This window comes from Salmo salar, unplaced genomic scaffold (genome assembly GCF_905237065.1).
Source record: "Salmo salar unplaced genomic scaffold, Ssal_v3.1, whole genome shotgun sequence".
NCBI lineage: Eukaryota > Metazoa > Chordata > Actinopteri > Salmoniformes > Salmonidae > Salmo > Salmo salar.
Window position 1 is genome coordinate 40,245 of NW_025548699.1, and position 20,828 is coordinate 61,072.

The 20,828-nt window shown below is 40.5% G+C and overlaps 1 pseudogene; it reads left to right on the plus strand.

Moving 5' to 3' along the window:
- The window catches only part of LOC123733226 (carbohydrate sulfotransferase 12-like), a 39,102-nt pseudogene extending 23,987 nt beyond the window's left edge, over positions 1 to 15,115 (plus strand).
- Positions 15,116 to 20,828: the final 5,713 nt, after the last annotated feature.

Here is a 20,828-nt window from a genome sequence, read left to right on the forward strand (position 1 = left end):
ATCTACTAGACTAGAATATAAGGGAAGACCAGCCTTTTCATCTACTAGACTAGAATATAAGGGAAGACAAGCCTTTTCATCTACTAGAATATAAGGGAAGACAAGCCTTTTCATCTACTAGACTAGAATATAAGGGAAGACAAGCCTTTTCATCTACTAGAATATAAGGGAAGACAAGCCTTTTCATCTACTAGACTAGAATATAAGGGAAGACAAGCCTTTTCATCTACTAGACTATAAGGGAAGACAAGCCTTTTCATCTACTAGAATATAAGGGAAGACCAGCCTTTTCATCTACTAGACTAGAATATAAGGGAAGACAAGCCTTTTCATCTACTAGACTAGAATATAAGGGAAGACAAGCCTTTTCATCTACTAGACTAGAATATAAGGGAAGACAAGCCTTTTCATCTACTAGACTAGAATATAAGGGAAGACCAGCCTTTTCATCTACTAGACTAGAATATAAGGGAAGACAAGCCTTTTCATCTACTAGAATATAAGGGAAGACAAGCCTTTTCATCTACTAGACTAGAATATAAGGGAAGACCAGCCTTTTCATCTACTAGACTAGAATATAAGGGAAGACAAGCCTTTTCATCTACTAGACTAGAATATAAGGGAAGACCAGCCTTTTCATCTACTAGACTAGAATATAAGGGAAGACAAGCCTTTTCATCTACTAGAATATAAGGGAAGACCAGCCTTTTCATCTACTAGAATATAAGGGAAGACAAGCCTTTTCATCTACTAGACTAGAATAAAAGGGAAGACAAGCCTTTTCATCTACTAGACTAGAATATAAGGGAAGACAAGCCTTTTCATCTACTAGAATATAAGGGAAGACCAGCCTTTTCATCTACTAGAATATAAGGGAAGACAAGCCTTTTCATCTACTAGACTAGAATATAAGGGAAGACAAGCCTTTTCATCTAGTAGAATATAAGGGAAGACAAGCCTTTTCATCTACTAGACTAGAATATAAGGGAAGACAAGCCTTTTCATCTACTAGACTAGAATATAAGGGAAGACAAGCCTTTTCATCTACTAGAATATAAGGGAAGACAAGCCTTTTCATCTACTAGAATATAAGGGAAGACAAGCCTTTTCATCTACTAGAATATAAGGGAAGACAAGCCTTTTCATCTACTAGACTAGAATATAAGGGAAGACAAGCCTTTTCATCTACTAGACTAGAATATAAGGGAAGACAAGCCTTTTCATCTACTAGACTAGAATATAAGGGAAGACAAGCCTTTTCATCTACTAGAATATAAGGGAAGACCAGCCTTTTCATCTACTAGACTAGAATATAAGGGAAGACAAGCCTTTTCATCTACTAGACTAGAATATAAGGGAAGACAAGCCTTTTCATCTACTAGACTAGAATATAAGGGAAGACAAGCCTTTTCATCTACTAGACTAGAATATAAGGGAAGACAAGCCTTTTCATCTACTAGACTAGAATATAAGGGAAGACCAGCCTTTTCATCTACTAGAATATAAGGGAAGACCAGCCTTTTCATCTACTAGAATATAAGGGAAGACAAGCCTTTTCATCTACTAGAATATAAGGGAAGACCAGCCTTTTCATCTACTAGAATATAAGGGAAGACAAGCCTTTTCATCTACTAGACTAGAATATAAGGGAAGACCAGCCTTTTCATCTACTAGAATATAAGGGAAGACAAGCCTTTTCATCTACTAGAATATAAGGGAAGACCAGCCTTTTCATCTACTAGAATATAAGGGAAGACAAGCCTTTTCATCTACTAGAATATAAGGGAAGACCAGCCTTTTCATCTACTAGAATATAAGGGAAGACAAGCCTTTTCATCTACTAGACTAGAATATAAGGGAAGACCAGCCTTTTCATCTACTAGACTAGAATATAAGGGAAGACAAGCCTTTTCATCTACTAGAATATAAGGGAAGACAAGCCTTTTCATCTACTAGACTAGAATATAAGGGAAGACCAGCCTTTTCATCTACTAGACTAGAATATAAGGGAAGACAAGCCTTTTCATCTACTAGAATATAAGGGAAGACAAGCCTTTTCATCTACTAGACTAGAATATAAGGGAAGACAAGCCTTTTCATCTACTAGAATATAAGGGAAGACAAGCCTTTTCATCTACTAGACTAGAATATAAGGGAAGACAAGCCTTTTCATCTACTAGACTAGAATATAAGGGAAGACAAGCCTTTTCATCTACTAGACTATAAGGGAAGACAAGCCTTTTCATCTACTAGAATATAAGGGAAGACCAGCCTTTTCATCTACTAGACTAGAATATAAGGGAAGACAAGCCTTTTCATCTACTAGACTAGAATATAAGGGAAGACAAGCCTTTTCATCTACTAGACTAGAATATAAGGGAAGACAAGCCTTTTCATCTACTAGACTAGAATATAAGGGAAGACCAGCCTTTTCATCTACTAGACTAGAATATAAGGGAAGACAAGCCTTTTCATCTACTAGAATATAAGGGAAGACAAGCCTTTTCATCTACTAGACTAGAATATAAGGGAAGACCAGCCTTTTCATCTACTAGACTAGAATATAAGGGAAGACCAGCCTTTTCATCTACTAGACTAGAATATAAGGGAAGACCAGCCTTTTCATCTACTAGAATATAAGGGAAGACAAGCCTTTTCATCTACTAGACTAGAATATAAGGGAAGACCAGCCTTTTCATCTACTAGACTAGAATATAAGGGAAGACAAGCCTTTTCATCTACTAGACTAGAATAAAAGGGAAGACCAGCCTTTTCATCTACTAGACTAGAATATAAGGGAAGACAAGCCTTTTCATCTACTAGAATATAAGGGACGACAAGCCTTTTCATCTACTAGAATATAAGGGAAGACAAGCCTTTTCATCTACTAGACTAGAATATAAGGGAAGACCAGCCTTTTCATCTACTAGAATATAAGGGAAGACAAGCCTTTTCATCTACTAGAATATAAGGGAAGACCAGCCTTTTCATCTACTAGAATATAAGGGAAGACAAGCCTTTTCATCTACTAGAATATAAGGGACGACCAGCCTTTTCATCTACTAGACTAGAATATAAGGGAAGACAAGCCTTTTCATCTACTAGAATATAAGGGAAGACCAGCCTTTTCATCTACTAGACTAGAATATAAGGGAAGACCAGCCTTTTCATCTACTAGACTAGAATATAAGGGAAGACAAGCCTTTTCATCTACTAGAATATAAGGGAAGACCAGCCTTTTCATCTACTAGACTAGAATATAAGGGAAGACCAGCCTTTTCATCTACTAGACTAGAATATAAGGGAAGACAAGCCTTTTCATCTACTAGAATATAAGGGAAGACAAGCCTTTTCATCTACTAGACTAGAATATAAGGGAAGACAAGCCTTTTCATCTACTAGACTAGAATATAAGGGAAGACAAGCCTTTTCATCTACTAGACTAGAATATAAGGGAAGACCAGCCTTTTCATCTACTAGACTAGAATATAAGGGAAGACAAGCCTTTTCATCTACTAGACTAGAATATAAGGGAAGACAAGCCTTTTCATCTACTAGACTAGAATATAAGGGAAGACCAGCCTTTTCATCTACTAGAATATAAGGGAAGACCAGCCTTTTCATCTACTAGACTAGAATATAAGGGAAGACAAGCCTTTTCATCTACTAGACTAGAATATAAGGGAAGACCAGCCTTTTCATCTACTAGACTAGAATATAAGGGAAGACCAGCCTTTTCATCTACTAGACTAGAATATAAGGGAAGACAAGCCTTTTCATCTACTAGAATATAAGGGAAGACCAGCCTTTTCATCTACTAGACTAGAATATAAGGGAAGACAAGCCTTTTCATCTACTAGACTAGAATATAAGGGAAGACAAGCCTTTTCATCTACTAGACTAGAATATAAGGGAAGACCAGCCTTTTCATCTACTAGACTAGAATATAAGGGAAGACAAGCCTTTTCATCTACTAGACTAGAATATAAGGGAAGACAAGCCTTTTCATCTACTAGAATATAAGGGAAGACCAGCCTTTTCATCTACTAGAATATAAGGGAAGACCAGCCTTTTCATCTACTAGACTAGAATATAAGGGAAGACAAGCCTTTTCATCTACTAGACTAGAATATAAGGGAAGACCAGCCTTTTCATCTACTAGAATATAAGGGAAGACAAGCCTTTTCATCTACTAGAATATAAGGGAAGACAAGCCTTTTCATCTACTAGAATATAAGGGAAGACAAGCCTTTTCATCTACTAGAATATAAGGGAAGACCAGCCTTTTCATCTACTAGAATATAAGGGAAGACAAGCCTTTTCATCTACTAGACTATAAGGGAAGACAAGCCTTTTCATCTACTAGACTAGAATATAAGGGAAGACAAGCCTTTTCATCTACTAGACTAGAATATAAGGGAAGACAAGCCTTTTCATCTACTAGAATATAAGGGAAGACCAGCCTTTTCATCTACTAGAATATAAGGGAAGACAAGCCTTTTCATCTACTAGACTAGAATATAAGGGAAGACCAGCCTTTTCATCTACTAGACTAGAATATAAGGGAAGACCAGCCTTTTCATCTACTAGACTAGAATATAAGGGAAGACGAGCCTTTTCATCTACTAGACTAGAATATAAGGGAAGACCAGCCTTTTCATCTACTAGACTAGAATATAAGGGAAGACAAGCCTTTTCATCTACTAGACTAGAATATAAGGGAAGACAAGCCTTTTCATCTACTAGAATATAAGGGAAGACCAGCCTTTTCATCTACTAGACTAGAATATAAGGGAAGACCAGCCTTTTCATCTACTAGAATATAAGGGAAGACCAGCCTTTTCATCTACTAGAATATAAGGGAAGACAAGCCTTTTCATCTACTAGACTAGAATATAAGGGAAGACCAGCCTTTTCATCTACTAGACTAGAATATAAGGGAAGACCAGCCTTTTCATCTACTAGACTAGAATATAAGGGAAGACAAGCCTTTTCATCTACTAGACTAGAATATAAGGGAAGACAAGCCTTTTCATCTACTAGAATATAAGGGAAGACCAGCCTTTTCATCTACTAGAATATAAGGGAAGACAAGCCTTTTCATCTACTAGACTAGAATATAAGGGAAGACCAGCCTTTTCATCTACTAGACTAGAATATAAGGGAAGACCAGCCTTTTCATCTACTAGACTAGAATATAAGGGAAGACAAGCCTTTTCATCTACTAGACTAGAATATAAGGGAAGACCAGCCTTTTCATCTACTAGACTAGAATATAAGGGAAGACAAGCCTTTTCATCTACTAGACTAGAATATAAGGGAAGACAAGCCTTTTCATCTACTAGAATATAAGGGAAGACCAGCCTTTTCATCTACTAGACTAGAATATAAGGGAAGACCAGCCTTTTCATCTACTAGACTAGAATATAAGGGAAGACAAGCCTTTTCATCTACTAGAATATAAGGGAAGACAAGCCTTTTCATCTACTAGAATATAAGGGAAGACCAGCCTTTTCATCTACTAGAATATAAGGGAAGACCAGCCTTTTCATCTACTAGACTAGAATATAAGGGAAGACCAGCCTTTTCATCTACTAGAATATAAGGGAAGACAAGCCTTTTCATCTACTAGACTAGAATATAAGGGAGGACAAGCCTTTTCATCTACTAGACTAGAATATAAGGGAAGACAAGCCTTTTCATCTACTAGAATATAAGGGAAGACCAGCCTTTTCATCTACTAGACTAGAATATAAGGGAAGACAAGCCTTTTCATCTACTAGACTAGAATATAAGGGAAGACAAGCCTTTTCATCTACTAGACTAGAATATAAGGGAAGACAAGCCTTTTCATCTACTAGACTAGAATATAAGGGAAGACAAGCCTTTTCATCTACTAGAATATAAGGGAAGACAAGCCTTTTCATCTACTAGACTAGAATATAAGGGAAGACAAGCCTTTTCATCTACTAGAATATAAGGGAAGACAAGCCTTTTCATCTACTAGAATATAAGGGAAGACAAGCCTTTTCATCTACTAGACTAGAATATAAGGGAAGACCAGCCTTTTCATCTACTAGAATATAAGGGAAGACAAGCCTTTTCATCTACTAGAATATAAGGGAAGACCAGCCTTTTCATCTACTAGAATATAAGGGAAGACAAGCCTTTTCATCTACTAGACTAGAATATAAGGGAAGACCAGCCTTTTCATCTACTAGACTAGAATATAAGGGAAGACAAGCCTTTTCATCTACTAGAATATAAGGGAAGACAAGCCTTTTCATCTACTAGAATATAAGGGAAGACAAGCCTTTTCATCTACTAGACTAGAATATAAGGGAAGACAAGCCTTTTCATCTACTAGAATATAAGGGAAGACAAGCCTTTTCATCTACTAGAATATAAGGGAAGACAAGCCTTTTCATCTACTAGACTAGAATATAAGGGAAGACCAGCCTTTTCATCTACTAGAATATAAGGGAAGACAAGCCTTTTCATCTACTAGAATATAAGGGAAGACCAGCCTTTTCATCTACTAGAATATAAGGGAAGACAAGCCTTTTCATCTACTAGAATATAAGGGAAGACAAGCCTTTTCATCTACTAGACTAGAATATAAGGGAAGACCAGCCTTTTCATCTACTAGACTAGAATATAAGGGAAGACAAGCCTTTTCATCTACTAGAATATAAGGGAAGACAAGCCTTTTCATCTACTAGACTAGAATATAAGGGAAGACAAGCCTTTTCATCTACTAGAATATAAGGGAAGACAAGCCTTTTCATCTACTAGACTAGAATATAAGGGAAGACAAGCCTTTTCATCTACTAGACTATAAGGGAAGACAAGCCTTTTCATCTACTAGAATATAAGGGAAGACCAGCCTTTTCATCTACTAGACTAGAATATAAGGGAAGACAAGCCTTTTCATCTACTAGACTAGAATATAAGGGAAGACAAGCCTTTTCATCTACTAGACTAGAATATAAGGGAAGACAAGCCTTTTCATCTACTAGACTAGAATATAAGGGAAGACCAGCCTTTTCATCTACTAGACTAGAATATAAGGGAAGACAAGCCTTTTCATCTACTAGAATATAAGGGAAGACAAGCCTTTTCATCTACTAGACTAGAATATAAGGGAAGACCAGCCTTTTCATCTACTAGACTAGAATATAAGGGAAGACAAGCCTTTTCATCTACTAGACTAGAATATAAGGGAAGACCAGCCTTTTCATCTACTAGACTAGAATATAAGGGAAGACAAGCCTTTTCATCTACTAGAATATAAGGGAAGACCAGCCTTTTCATCTACTAGAATATAAGGGAAGACAAGCCTTTTCATCTACTAGACTAGAATAAAAGGGAAGACAAGCCTTTTCATCTACTAGACTAGAATATAAGGGAAGACAAGCCTTTTCATCTACTAGAATATAAGGGAAGACCAGCCTTTTCATCTACTAGAATATAAGGGAAGACAAGCCTTTTCATCTACTAGACTAGAATATAAGGGAAGACAAGCCTTTTCATCTAGTAGAATATAAGGGAAGACAAGCCTTTTCATCTACTAGACTAGAATATAAGGGAAGACAAGCCTTTTCATCTACTAGACTAGAATATAAGGGAAGACAAGCCTTTTCATCTACTAGAATATAAGGGAAGACAAGCCTTTTCATCTACTAGAATATAAGGGAAGACAAGCCTTTTCATCTACTAGAATATAAGGGAAGACAAGCCTTTTCATCTACTAGACTAGAATATAAGGGAAGACAAGCCTTTTCATCTACTAGACTAGAATATAAGGGAAGACAAGCCTTTTCATCTACTAGACTAGAATATAAGGGAAGACAAGCCTTTTCATCTACTAGAATATAAGGGAAGACCAGCCTTTTCATCTACTAGACTAGAATATAAGGGAAGACAAGCCTTTTCATCTACTAGACTAGAATATAAGGGAAGACCAGCCTTTTCATCTACTAGAATAGAATATAAGGGAAGACAAGCCTTTTCATCTACTAGAATATAAGGGAAGACAAGCCTTTTCATCTACTAGAATATAAGGGAAGACCAGCCTTTTCATCTACTAGACTAGAATATAAGGGAAGACAAGCCTTTTCATCTACTAGACTAGAATATAAGGGAAGACAAGCCTTTTCATCTACTAGACTAGAATATAAGGGAAGACAAGCCTTTTCATCTACTAGACTAGAATATAAGGGAAGACAAGCCTTTTCATCTACTAGACTAGAATATAAGGGAAGACCAGCCTTTTCATCTACTAGAATATAAGGGAAGACCAGCCTTTTCATCTACTAGAATATAAGGGAAGACAAGCCTTTTCATCTACTAGAATATAAGGGAAGACCAGCCTTTTCATCTACTAGAATATAAGGGAAGACAAGCCTTTTCATCTACTAGACTAGAATATAAGGGAAGACCAGCCTTTTCATCTACTAGAATATAAGGGAAGACAAGCCTTTTCATCTACTAGAATATAAGGGAAGACCAGCCTTTTCATCTACTAGAATATAAGGGAAGACAAGCCTTTTCATCTACTAGAATATAAGGGAAGACCAGCCTTTTCATCTACTAGAATATAAGGGAAGACAAGCCTTTTCATCTACTAGACTAGAATATAAGGGAAGACCAGCCTTTTCATCTACTAGACTAGAATATAAGGGAAGACAAGCCTTTTCATCTACTAGAATATAAGGGAAGACAAGCCTTTTCATCTACTAGACTAGAATATAAGGGAAGACCAGCCTTTTCATCTACTAGACTAGAATATAAGGGAAGACAAGCCTTTTCATCTACTAGAATATAAGGGAAGACAAGCCTTTTCATCTACTAGACTAGAATATAAGGGAAGACAAGCCTTTTCATCTACTAGAATATAAGGGAAGACAAGCCTTTTCATCTACTAGACTAGAATATAAGGGAAGACAAGCCTTTTCATCTACTAGACTAGAATATAAGGGAAGACAAGCCTTTTCATCTACTAGACTATAAGGGAAGACAAGCCTTTTCATCTACTAGAATATAAGGGAAGACCAGCCTTTTCATCTACTAGACTAGAATATAAGGGAAGACAAGCCTTTTCATCTACTAGACTAGAATATAAGGGAAGACAAGCCTTTTCATCTACTAGACTAGAATATAAGGGAAGACAAGCCTTTTCATCTACTAGACTAGAATATAAGGGAAGACCAGCCTTTTCATCTACTAGACTAGAATATAAGGGAAGACAAGCCTTTTCATCTACTAGAATATAAGGGAAGACAAGCCTTTTCATCTACTAGACTAGAATATAAGGGAAGACCAGCCTTTTCATCTACTAGACTAGAATATAAGGGAAGACCAGCCTTTTCATCTACTAGACTAGAATATAAGGGAAGACCAGCCTTTTCATCTACTAGAATATAAGGGAAGACAAGCCTTTTCATCTACTAGACTAGAATATAAGGGAAGACAAGCCTTTTCATCTACTAGACTAGAATAAAAGGGAAGACAAGCCTTTTCATCTACTAGACTAGAATATAAGGGAAGACAAGCCTTTTCATCTACTAGAATATAAGGGAAGACCAGCCTTTTCATCTACTAGAATATAAGGGAAGACAAGCCTTTTCATCTACTAGACTAGAATATAAGGGAAGACAAGCCTTTTCATCTAGTAGAATATAAGGGAAGACAAGCCTTTTCATCTACTAGACTAGAATATAAGGGAAGACAAGCCTTTTCATCTACTAGACTAGAATATAAGGGAAGACAAGCCTTTTCATCTACTAGAATATAAGGGAAGACAAGCCTTTTCATCTACTAGACTAGAATATAAGGGAAGACCAGCCTTTTCATCTACTAGACTAGAATATAAGGGAAGACAAGCCTTTTCATCTACTAGACTAGAATAAAAGGGAAGACAAGCCTTTTCATCTACTAGACTAGAATATAAGGGAAGACAAGCCTTTTCATCTACTAGAATATAAGGGAAGACCAGCCTTTTCATCTACTAGAATATAAGGGAAGACAAGCCTTTTCATCTACTAGACTAGAATATAAGGGAAGACAAGCCTTTTCATCTAGTAGAATATAAGGGAAGACAAGCCTTTTCATCTACTAGACTAGAATATAAGGGAAGACAAGCCTTTTCATCTACTAGACTAGAATATAAGGGAAGACAAGCCTTTTCATCTACTAGAATATAAGGGAAGACAAGCCTTTTCATCTACTAGACTAGAATATAAGGGAAGACCAGCCTTTTCATCTACTAGACTAGAATATAAGGGAAGACAAGCCTTTTCATCTACTAGACTAGAATATAAGGGAAGACAAGCCTTTTCATCTACTAGACTAGAATATAAGGGAAGACAAGCCTTTTCATCTACTAGACTAGAATATAAGGGAAGACAAGCCTTTTCATCTACTAGAATATAAGGGAAGACAAGCCTTTTCATCTACTAGAATATAAGGGAAGACAAGCCTTTTCATCTACTAGAATATAAGGGAAGACCAGCCTTTTCATCTACTAGACTAGAATATAAGGGAAGACAAGCCTTTTCATCTACTAGAATATAAGGGAAGACAAGCCTTTTCATCTACTAGAATATAAGGGGAAGACAAGCCTTTTCATCTACTAGACTAGAATATAAGGGAAGACCAGCCTTTTCATCTACTAGACTAGAATATAAGGGAAGACAAGCCTTTTCATCTACTAGACTAGAATATAAGGGAAGACAAGCCTTTTCATCTACTAGACTAGAATATAAGGGAAGACAAGCCTTTTCATCTACTAGACTAGAATATAAGGGAAGACAAGCCTTTTCATCTACTAGACTAGAATATAAGGGAAGACAAGCCTTTTCATCTACTAGACTAGAATATAAGGGAAGACAAGCCTTTTCATCTACTAGAATATAAGGGAAGACCAGCCTTTTCATCTACTAGACTAGAATATAAGGGAAGACAAGCCTTTTCATCTACTAGACTAGAATATAAGGGAAGACAAGCCTTTTCATCTACTAGACTAGAATATAAGGGAAGACCAGCCTTTTCATCTACTAGAATATAAGGGAAGACAAGCCTTTTCATCTACTAGACTAGAATATAAGGGAAGACAAGCCTTTTCATCTACTAGACTAGAATATAAGGGAAGACAAGCCTTTTCATCTACTAGACTAGAATATAAGGGAAGACCAGCCTTTTCATCTACTAGACTAGAATATAAGGGAAGACAAGCCTTTTCATCTACTAGAATATAAGGGAAGACAAGCCTTTTCATCTACTAGAATATAAGGGAAGACAAGCCTTTTCATCTACTAGAATATAAGGGAAGACGAGCCTTTTCATCTACTAGACTATAAGGGAAGACAAGCCTTTTCATCTACTAGACTAGAATATAAGGGAAGACAAGCCTTTTCATCTACTAAAATATAAGGGAAGACAAGCCTTTTCATCTACTAGACTAGAATATAAGGGAAGACAAGCCTTTTCATCTACTAGAATATAAGGGAAGACAAGCCTTTTCATCTACTAGAATATAAGGGAAGACAAGCCTTTTCATCTACTAGACTAGAATATAAGGGAAGACAAGCCTTTTCATCTACTAGAATATAAGGGAAGACCAGCCTTTTCATCTACTAGAATATAAGGGAAGACAAGCCTTTTCATCTACTAGACTAGAATATAAGGGAAGACAAGCCTTTTCATCTACTAGAATATAAGGGAAGACCAGCCTTTTCATCTACTAGACTAGAATATAAGGGAAGACCAGCCTTTTCATCTACTAGACTAGAATATAAGGGAAGACAAGCCTTTTCATCTACTAGACTAGAATATAAGGGAAGACAAGCCTTTTCATCTACTAGAATATAAGGGAAGACCAGCCTTTTCATCTACTAGACTAGAATATAAGGGAAGACCAGCCTTTTCATCTACTAGAATATAAGGGAAGACCAGCCTTTTCATCTACTAGACTAGAATATAAGGGAAGACAAGCCTTTTCATCTACTAGACTAGAATATAAGGGAAGACAAGCCTTTTCATCTACTAGAATATAAGGGAAGACCAGCCTTTTCATCTACTAGAATATAAGGGAAGACAAGCCTTTTCATCTACTAGAATATAAGGGAAGACAAGCCTTTTCATCTACTAGACTAGAATATAAGGGAAGACAAGCCTTTTCATCTACTAGACTAGAATATAAGGGAAGACAAGCCTTTTCATCTACTAGAATATAAGGGAAGACAAGCCTTTTCATCTACTAGAATATAAGGGAAGACAAGCCTTTTCATCTACTAGAATATAAGGGAAGACCAGCCTTTTCATCTACTAGAATATAAGGGAAGACAAGCCTTTTCATCTACTAGACTAGAATATAAGGGAAGACAAGCCTTTTCATCTACTAGACTAGAATATAAGGGAAGACAAGCCTTTTCATCTACTAGACTAGAATATAAGGGAAGACAAGCCTTTTCATCTACTAGACTAGAATATAAGGGAAGACAAGCCTTTTCATCTACTAGACTAGAATATAAGGGAAGACAAGCCTTTTCATCTACTAGAATATAAGGGAAGACAAGCCTTTTCATCTACTAGAATATAAGGGAAGACAAGCCTTTTCATCTACTAGAATATAAGGGAAGACAAGCCTTTTCATCTACTAGACTAGAATATAAGGGAAGACAAGCCTTTTCATCTACTAGACTAGAATATAAGGGAAGACCAGCCTTTTCATCTACTAGAATATAAGGGAAGACCAGCCTTTTCATCTACTAGAATATAAGGGAAGACAAGCCTTTTCATCTACTAGACTAGAATATAAGGGAAGACAAGCCTTTTCATCTACTAGAATATAAGGGAAGACCAGCCTTTTCATCTACTAGACTAGAATATAAGGGAAGACAAGCCTTTTCATCTACTAGACTAGAATATAAGGGAAGACAAGCCTTTTCATCTACTAGAATATAAGGGAAGACAAGCCTTTTCATCTACTAGAATATAAGGGAAGACAAGCCTTTTCATCTACTAGACTAGAATATAAGGGAAGACCAGCCTTTTCATCTACTAGAATATAAGGGAAGACAAGCCTTTTCATCTACTAGACTAGAATATAAGGGAAGACAAGCCTTTTCATCTACTAGACTAGAATATAAGGGAAGACAAGCCTTTTCATCTACTAGAATATAAGGGAAGACAAGCCTTTTCATCTACTAGACTAGAATATAAGGGAAGACAAGCCTTTTCATCTACTAGACTAGAATATAAGGGAAGACAAGCCTTTTCATCTACTAGAATATAAGGGAAGACAAGCCTTTTCATCTACTAGACTAGAATATAAGGGAAGACAAGCCTTTTCATCTACTAGACTAGAATATAAGGGAAGACCAGCCTTTTCATCTACTAGACTAGAATATAAGGGAAGACCAGCCTTTTCATCTACTAGACTAGAATATAAGGGAAGACAAGCCTTTTCATCTACTAGAATATAAGGGAAGACCAGCCTTTTCATCTACTAGAATATAAGGGAAGACAAGCCTTTTCATCTACTAGAATATAAGGGAAGACAAGCCTTTTCATCTACTAGAATATAAGGGAAGACCAGCCTTTTCATCTACTAGAATATAAGGGACGACCAGCCTTTTCATCTACTAGAATATAAGGGAAGACAAGCCTTTTCATCTACTAGACTAGAATATAAGGGAAGACAAGCCTTTTCATCTACTAGACTAGAATATAAGGGAAGACAAGCCTTTTCATCTACTAGACTAGAATATAAGGGAAGACCAGCCTTTTCATCTACTAGACTAGAATATAAGGGAAGACAAGCCTTTTCATCTACTAGACTAGAATATAAGGGAAGACAAGCCTTTTCATCTACTAGACTAGAATATAAGGGAAGACCAGCCTTTTCATCTACTAGAATATAAGGGAAGACAAGCCTTTTCATCTACTAGACTAGAATATAAGGGAAGACCAGCCTTTTCATCTACTAGAATATAAGGGAAGACCAGCCTTTTCATCTACTAGACTAGAATATAAGGGAAGACCAGCCTTTTCATCTACTAGACTAGAATATAAGGGAAGACCAGCCTTTTCATCTACTAGAATATAAGGGAAGACCAGCCTTTTCATCTACTAGACTAGAATATAAGGGAAGACAAGCCTTTTCATCTACTAGACTAGAATATAAGGGAAGACAAGCCTTTTCATCTACTAGAATATAAGGGAAGACCAGCCTTTTCATCTACTAGACTAGAATATAACTGGGTTGGTAGTCAGGCTGCTCTGCAAAACTGTCTCAGCCAAATCATATGTTACAGACAGGTTAACTTTCTCTCTGCCCCCCCTCTCCCCTGCCCCCCCCTCTCCCCTGCCCTCCCCTCTCTCCCCTGCCCCCCCCCTCTCCCCTGCCCTCCCCTCTTCCCTGTCCCCCCTCCTCTCCCCTCTCTCCCCCTCTCCCCTCTCTCCCCTGCCCCCCCTCTCCCCTGCCCTCCCCCCCTCTCCCTGCCCTCCCCTCTCCCCTCTCTCCCCTGCCCTGCCCTCCCCTCTTCCCTGTCCCCCTCCTCTCCCCTCTCTCCCCCTCCCCCCTCTCCCCTCTCTCCCCTGCCCCCTCTCCCCTCCCCCTCCCCTTCCCCCCCTCTCTCCCCTCTCTCTCCCCCTCCTCTCCCTCTCCCCCCCTCTCTCCCCCTCCTCTCCCTCTCCCCCTCCACTGCCCCCTCTCTCCGTCCCCCCCTCTCTCCCCCTCTCCTCTCCCCCTCCTCTCCCCTCCCCCTCTCTCCCCCTCCTCTCCCCTCTCCCCCTCTCTGCCCCCCCTCTCCCCCCAGTATGACTTTGTGGGTCAGCTGGAGACGGTGGAGGAGGATGCTGAACAGCTGCTGAGGGTTTTGAAGGTGGACAACGTGGTGGACTTCCCCTCCTCTCCCAGGAACCAGACGACCAGCAGCTGGCAGGAGGACTGGTTCAGCAGGGTGCCCCTAGTGGCCAGGAGGAATCTCTACAGGCTGTATGAACCGGACTTCAGACTGTTTGGTTACTCCAGACCAGACGCGCTGCTAGACTGACCGACTCCAACTACGCTCTTTAGAGAAAAAGTATTTTCTTGTCCCCATCGGAGAACCCCTTTTTTGGTGGTGAACAAGGTTCTACTTAGAACCTTTTAGTGATGAAACTGGTTCCACGTGAGAACCTTGTATTAATTAAAGTGGAACACTTGGAACCAAAAATAGCTATTGTCACGTGGGTTCTCCTATGGGGAAAATTGGGTAGTACATTATTTTCTAAGACCAGCCAGACCAGAGTGCTGGACCTTCTGCTCGGTTCTGGACTCAGCAGGTCCAGAACAGAGGAACGTTAAGAGTTAGGTTACACTTCCTTTGGAGAAGAGTTTGGACTCCTGACTGCTGGAACCCTGGTGGAACCCTGGTGTCATGTCGTCATGGGAACCCTGGTGTCTGTCATCATGGAACCCTGGTGTCTGTCATGTCGTCGTGGGAACCCTGGTGTCTGTCATGTCGTCATGGGAACCCTGGTGTCTGTCATGTCGTCATGGGAACCCTGGTGTCTGTCATCATGGAACCCTGGTGTCTGTCATGTCGTCATGGGAACCCTGGTGTCTTTCATGTCGTCATGGGAACCCTGGTGTCTGTCATGTCGTCATGGGAACCCTGGTGTCTGTCATGTCGTCATGGAAACCCTGGTGTCTGTCATGTCGTCATGGGAACCCTGGTGTGTGTCATGTCGTCATGGGAACCCTGGTGTCTGTCATGTCGTCATGGGAACCCTGGTGTCTGTCATGTCGTCATGGGAACCCTGGTCACTACTGATCGTCCTATGAGGAGTCCTGGTCACTACTGATCGTCCTATGAGGAGCCCTGGTCACTACTGATCGTCCTATGAGGAGCCCTGGTCACTACTGATCGTCCTATGAGGAGCCCTGGTCACTGGGTTAGGGGTAGACAGGGGGTTAGAGGGGTAGACAGGGGGTTAGGGGTTAGACAGGGGGATAGAGGGTTAGACAGGGGGATAGAGGGTTAGACAGGGGGATAGAGGGTTAGACAGGGGATAGAGGGTTAGACAGGGGGTTAGAGGGTTAGACAGGGGTTAGGGGGTTAGACAGGGGGATAGAGGGTTAGACAGGGGGTTAGACAGGGGTTAGACAGGGGTTAGACAGGGGGATAGAGGGTTAGACAGGGGTTAGACAGAGGGTTAGACAGGAGGGTTAGACAGGGGATAGAGGGTTAGACAGGGGTTAGAGGGTGAACAGGGTTAGACAGGGGTTAGACAGGGGTTAGGGGGTAGACAGGGGATAGAGGGTTAGACAGGGGGATAGAGGGTTAGACAGGGGATGAGTTAGACAGGGGATAGACAGGGGGTTAGGGGGTAGACAGGGGGATAGAGGGTTAGGGGGTAGACAGGGGATAGAGGGTTAGGGGCAGAGGGGATAGACAGGGGTTAGGGGTAGACAGGGGGATAGGGGTTAGGGGTAGACAGGGGGATAGAGGGTTAGGGGTAGACAGGGGGATAGAGGGGTAGACAGGGGGATAGAGGGGTAGACAGGGGATAGGGGTTAGGGGGTAGACAGGGGGATAGGGGTTAGAAGGGGTAGACAGGGGGATAGAGGGTTAGGGGGTTAGACAGGGGATAGAGGGTTAGGGGTAGACAGGGGATAGGGGTTAGGGGTAGACAGGGGATAGAGGGGTAGACAGGGGGATAGGGGTTAGGGGTAGACAGGGGGATAGGGGTTAGGGGTAGAGAGGGGATAGAGGGTTAGGGGTAGACAGGGGGATAGAGGGGTAGGGGTAGACAGGGGATAGAGGGTTAGGGGTAGACAGGGGGATAGAGGGTTAGGGGTAGACAGGGGATAGAGGGTTAGGGGTAGACAGGGGGATAGGGGGTAGGGGTAGACAGGGGGATAGAGGGGTAGACAGGGGGATAGAGGGGTAGACAGGGGGATAGAGGGTTAGGGGTAGACAGGGGATAGGGGTTAGAGGGTTAGACAGGGGGATAGAGGGTTGGACAGGGGGGATAGAGGGTTAGACAGGGGGATAGAGGGTTAGACAGGGGGATAGGGGGTTAGAGGGTTAGACAGGGGGATAGAGGGTTAGACAGGGGGATAGAGGGGTAGACAGGGGGATAGGGGGTTAGGGGTAGAGAGTACCTAACTCTAACCTTTGGTTGGAATGAAAATGAAAAGTTTACACAGCAAAGTATTTTTGTAAATAATCATTTTTTAACTCGTTTTTCAAATATATTTGAGGTCTTAAAGGGATGACCTGTCTGTCGGTCTTAAAGGGATGACCTGTCTGTCGGTCTTAAAGGGATGACCTGTCTGTCGGTCTTAAAGGGATGACCTGCCCGTCGGTCTTAAAGGGATGACCTGCCCGTCGGTCTTAAAGGGATGACCTGCCCGTCGGTCTTAAAGGGATGACCTGCCCGTCAGTCTTAAAGGGATGACCTGTCTGTCGGTCTTAAAGGGATGACCTGCCTGTCGGTCTTAAAGGGATGACCTGCCTGTCGGTCTTAAAGGGATGACCTGTCTGTCGGTCTTAAAGGGATGACCTGTCTGTCGGTCTTAAAGGGATGACCTGCCTGTCGGTCTTAAAGGGATGACCTGCCCGTCAGTCTTAAAGGGATGACCTGTCTGTCGGTCTTAAAGGGATGACCTGTCTGTCGGTCTTACAGGGTTGACCTTTATTGTCTGTCTTTTACGGGGTGAACTGTGTGTAGGTCTTAAAGGGATGACCTATCTATCGGCCTTAAAGGGATGGTGTCAGTGTTTTATGTACCTTGCTGATGCTATGTAATAGGGTTGTATAGGGTTGTGCACAATGATAGTCTGTGTTTACTGTGAACTGTTGTCTGTTATTTCATGATAATGATCTGTGCCACAAACCTCGTCATTCACAGAGTAGAATCTACATGTTGGGTTAGAGTGTTTCCATCTGACAGTACATCAACAGGAAGGAAACAGAATTCCCTGTTGTTCTAGAATCCCTCAGAGCAGAATCAGCATGTTGTTCTAGAATCCCTCAGAGCAGAATCATCATGTTGTTCTAGAATCCCTCAGAGCAGAATCATCATGTTGTTCTAGAATCCCTCAGAGCAGAATCATCATGTTGTTCTAGAATCCCTCAGAGCAGAATCATCATGTTGTTCTAGAATCCCTCAGAGCAGAATCATCATGTTGTTCTAGAATCCCTCAGAGCAGAATCATCATGTTGTTCTAGAATCCCTCAGAGCAGAATCATCATGTTGTTCTAGAATCCCTCAGAGCAGAATCATCATGTTGTTCTAGAATCCCTCAGAGCAGAATCATCATGTTGTTCTAGAATCCCTCAGAGCAGAATCATCATGTTGTTCTAGAATCCCTCAGAGCAGAATCATCATGTTGTTCTAGAATCCCTCAGAGCAGAATCATCATGTTGTTCTAGAATCCCCTCAGAGCAGAATCATCATGTTGTTCTAGAATCCCCTCAGAGCAGAATCATCATGTTCTAGAATCCTTCAGAGCAGAATCATCATGTTGTTCTAGAATCCCTCAGAGCAGAATCATCATGTTGTTCTAGAATCCCTCAGAGCAGAATCATCATGTTGTTCTAGAATCCCTCAGAGCAGAATCATCATGTTGTTCTAGAATCCCTCAGAGCAGAATCATCATGTTGTTCTAGAATCTAGAATCCCTCAGAGCAGAATCATCATGTTGTTCTAGAATCCCTCAGAGCAGAATCATCATGTTGTTCTAGAATCTAGAATCCCTCAGAGCAGAATCATCATGTTGTTCTAGAATCCCTCAGAGCAGAATCATCATCATGTTCTAGAATCCCTCAGAGCAGAATCATCATGTTGTTCTAGAATCCCTCAGAGCAGAATCATCATGTTGTTCTAGAATCCCTCAGAGCAGAATCATCATGTTGTTCTAGAATCCCTCAGAGCAGAATCATCATGTTGTTCTAGAATCCCTCAGAGCAGAATCATCATGTTGTTCTAGAATCCCTCAGAGCAGAATCATCATGTTGTTCTAGAATCCCTCAGAGCAGAATCATCATGTTGTTCTAGAATCCCTCAGAGCAGAATCATCATGTTCTAGAATCCCTCAGAGCAGAATCATCATGTTGTTCTAGAATCCCTCAGAGCAGAATCATCATGTTGTTCTAGAATCCCTCAGAGCAGAATCATCATGTTGTTCTAGAATCCCTCAGAGCAGAATCATCATGTTGTTCTAGAATCCCTCAGAGCAGAATCATCATGTTGTTCTAGAATCCCTCAGAGCAGAATCATCATGTTGTTCTAGAATCCCTCAGAGCAGAATCATCATGTTGTTCTAGAATCCCTCAGAGCAGAATCATCATGTTGTTCTAGAATCCCTCAGAGCAGAATCATCATGTTGTTCTAGAATCCTTCAGAGCAGAATCATCATGTTGTTCTAGAATCCCTCAGAGCAGAATCATCATGTTGTTCTAGAATCCCTCAGAGCAGAATCATCATGTTGTTCTAGAATCCCTCAGAGCAGAATCATCATGTTGTTCTAGAATCCCTCAGAGCAGAATCATCATGTTGTTCTAGAATCCCTCAGAGCAGAATCATCATGTTGTTCTAGAATCCCTCAGAGCAGAATCATCATGTTGTTCTAGAATCCCTCAGAGCAGAATCATCATGTTGTTCTAGAATCCCTCAGAGCAGAATCATCATGTTGTTCTAGAATCCCTCAGAGCAGAATCAGCATGTTGTTCTAGAATCCCTCAGAGCAGAATCATCATGTTGTTCTAGAATCCCTCAGAGCAGAATCATCATGTTGTTCTAGAATCCCTCAGAGCAGAATCATCATGTTGTTCTAGAATCCCTCAGAGCAGAATCATCATGTTGTTCTAGAATCTAGAATCCTCAGAGCAGAATCATCATGTTGTTCTAGAATCCCTCAGAGCAGAATCATCATGTTGTTCTAGAATCCTTCAGAGCAGAATCATCATGTTGTTCTAGAATCCCTCAGAGCAGAATCATCATGTTGTTCTAGAATCCCTCAGAGCAGAATCATCATGTTGTTCTAGAATCCCTCAGAGCAGAATCATCATGTTGTTCTAGAATCCCTCAGAGCAGAATCATCATCTTGTTCTAGAATCCCCTCAGAGCAGAATCATCATGTTGTTCTAGAATCCCTCAGAGCAGAATCATCATGTTGTTCTAGAATCCCTCAGAGCAGAATCATCATGTTGTTCTAGAATCCCCTCAGAGCAGAATCATCATGTTGTTCTAGAATCCCTCAGAGCAGAATCATCATGTTGTTCTAGAATCCCTCAGAGCAGAATCATCATGTTGTTCTAGAATCCCTCAGAGCAGAATCATCATGTTGTTCTAGAATCCCTCAGAGCAGAATCATCATGTGTTCTAGAATCCCTCAGAGCAGAATCATCATGTTGTTCTAGAATCCCTCAGAGCAGAATCATCATGTTGTTCTAGAATCCCTCAGAGCAGAATCATCATGTTGTTCTAGAATCCCTCAGAGCAGAATCATCATGTTGTTCTAGAATCCCTCAGAGCAGAATCATCATGTTGTTCTAGAATCCCTCAGAGCAGAATCATCATGTTGTTCTAGAATCCCTCAGAGCAGAATCATCATGTTGTTCTAGAATCCCTCAGAGCAGAATCATCATGTTGTTCTAGAATCCCTCAGAGCAGAATCATCATGTTGTTCTAGAATCCCTCAGAGCAGAATCATCATGTTGTTCTAGAATCCCCTCAGAGCAGAATCATCATGTTGTTCTAGAATCCCTCAGAGCAGAATCATCATGTTGTTCTAGAATCCCTCAGAGCAGAATCATCATGTTGTTCTAGAA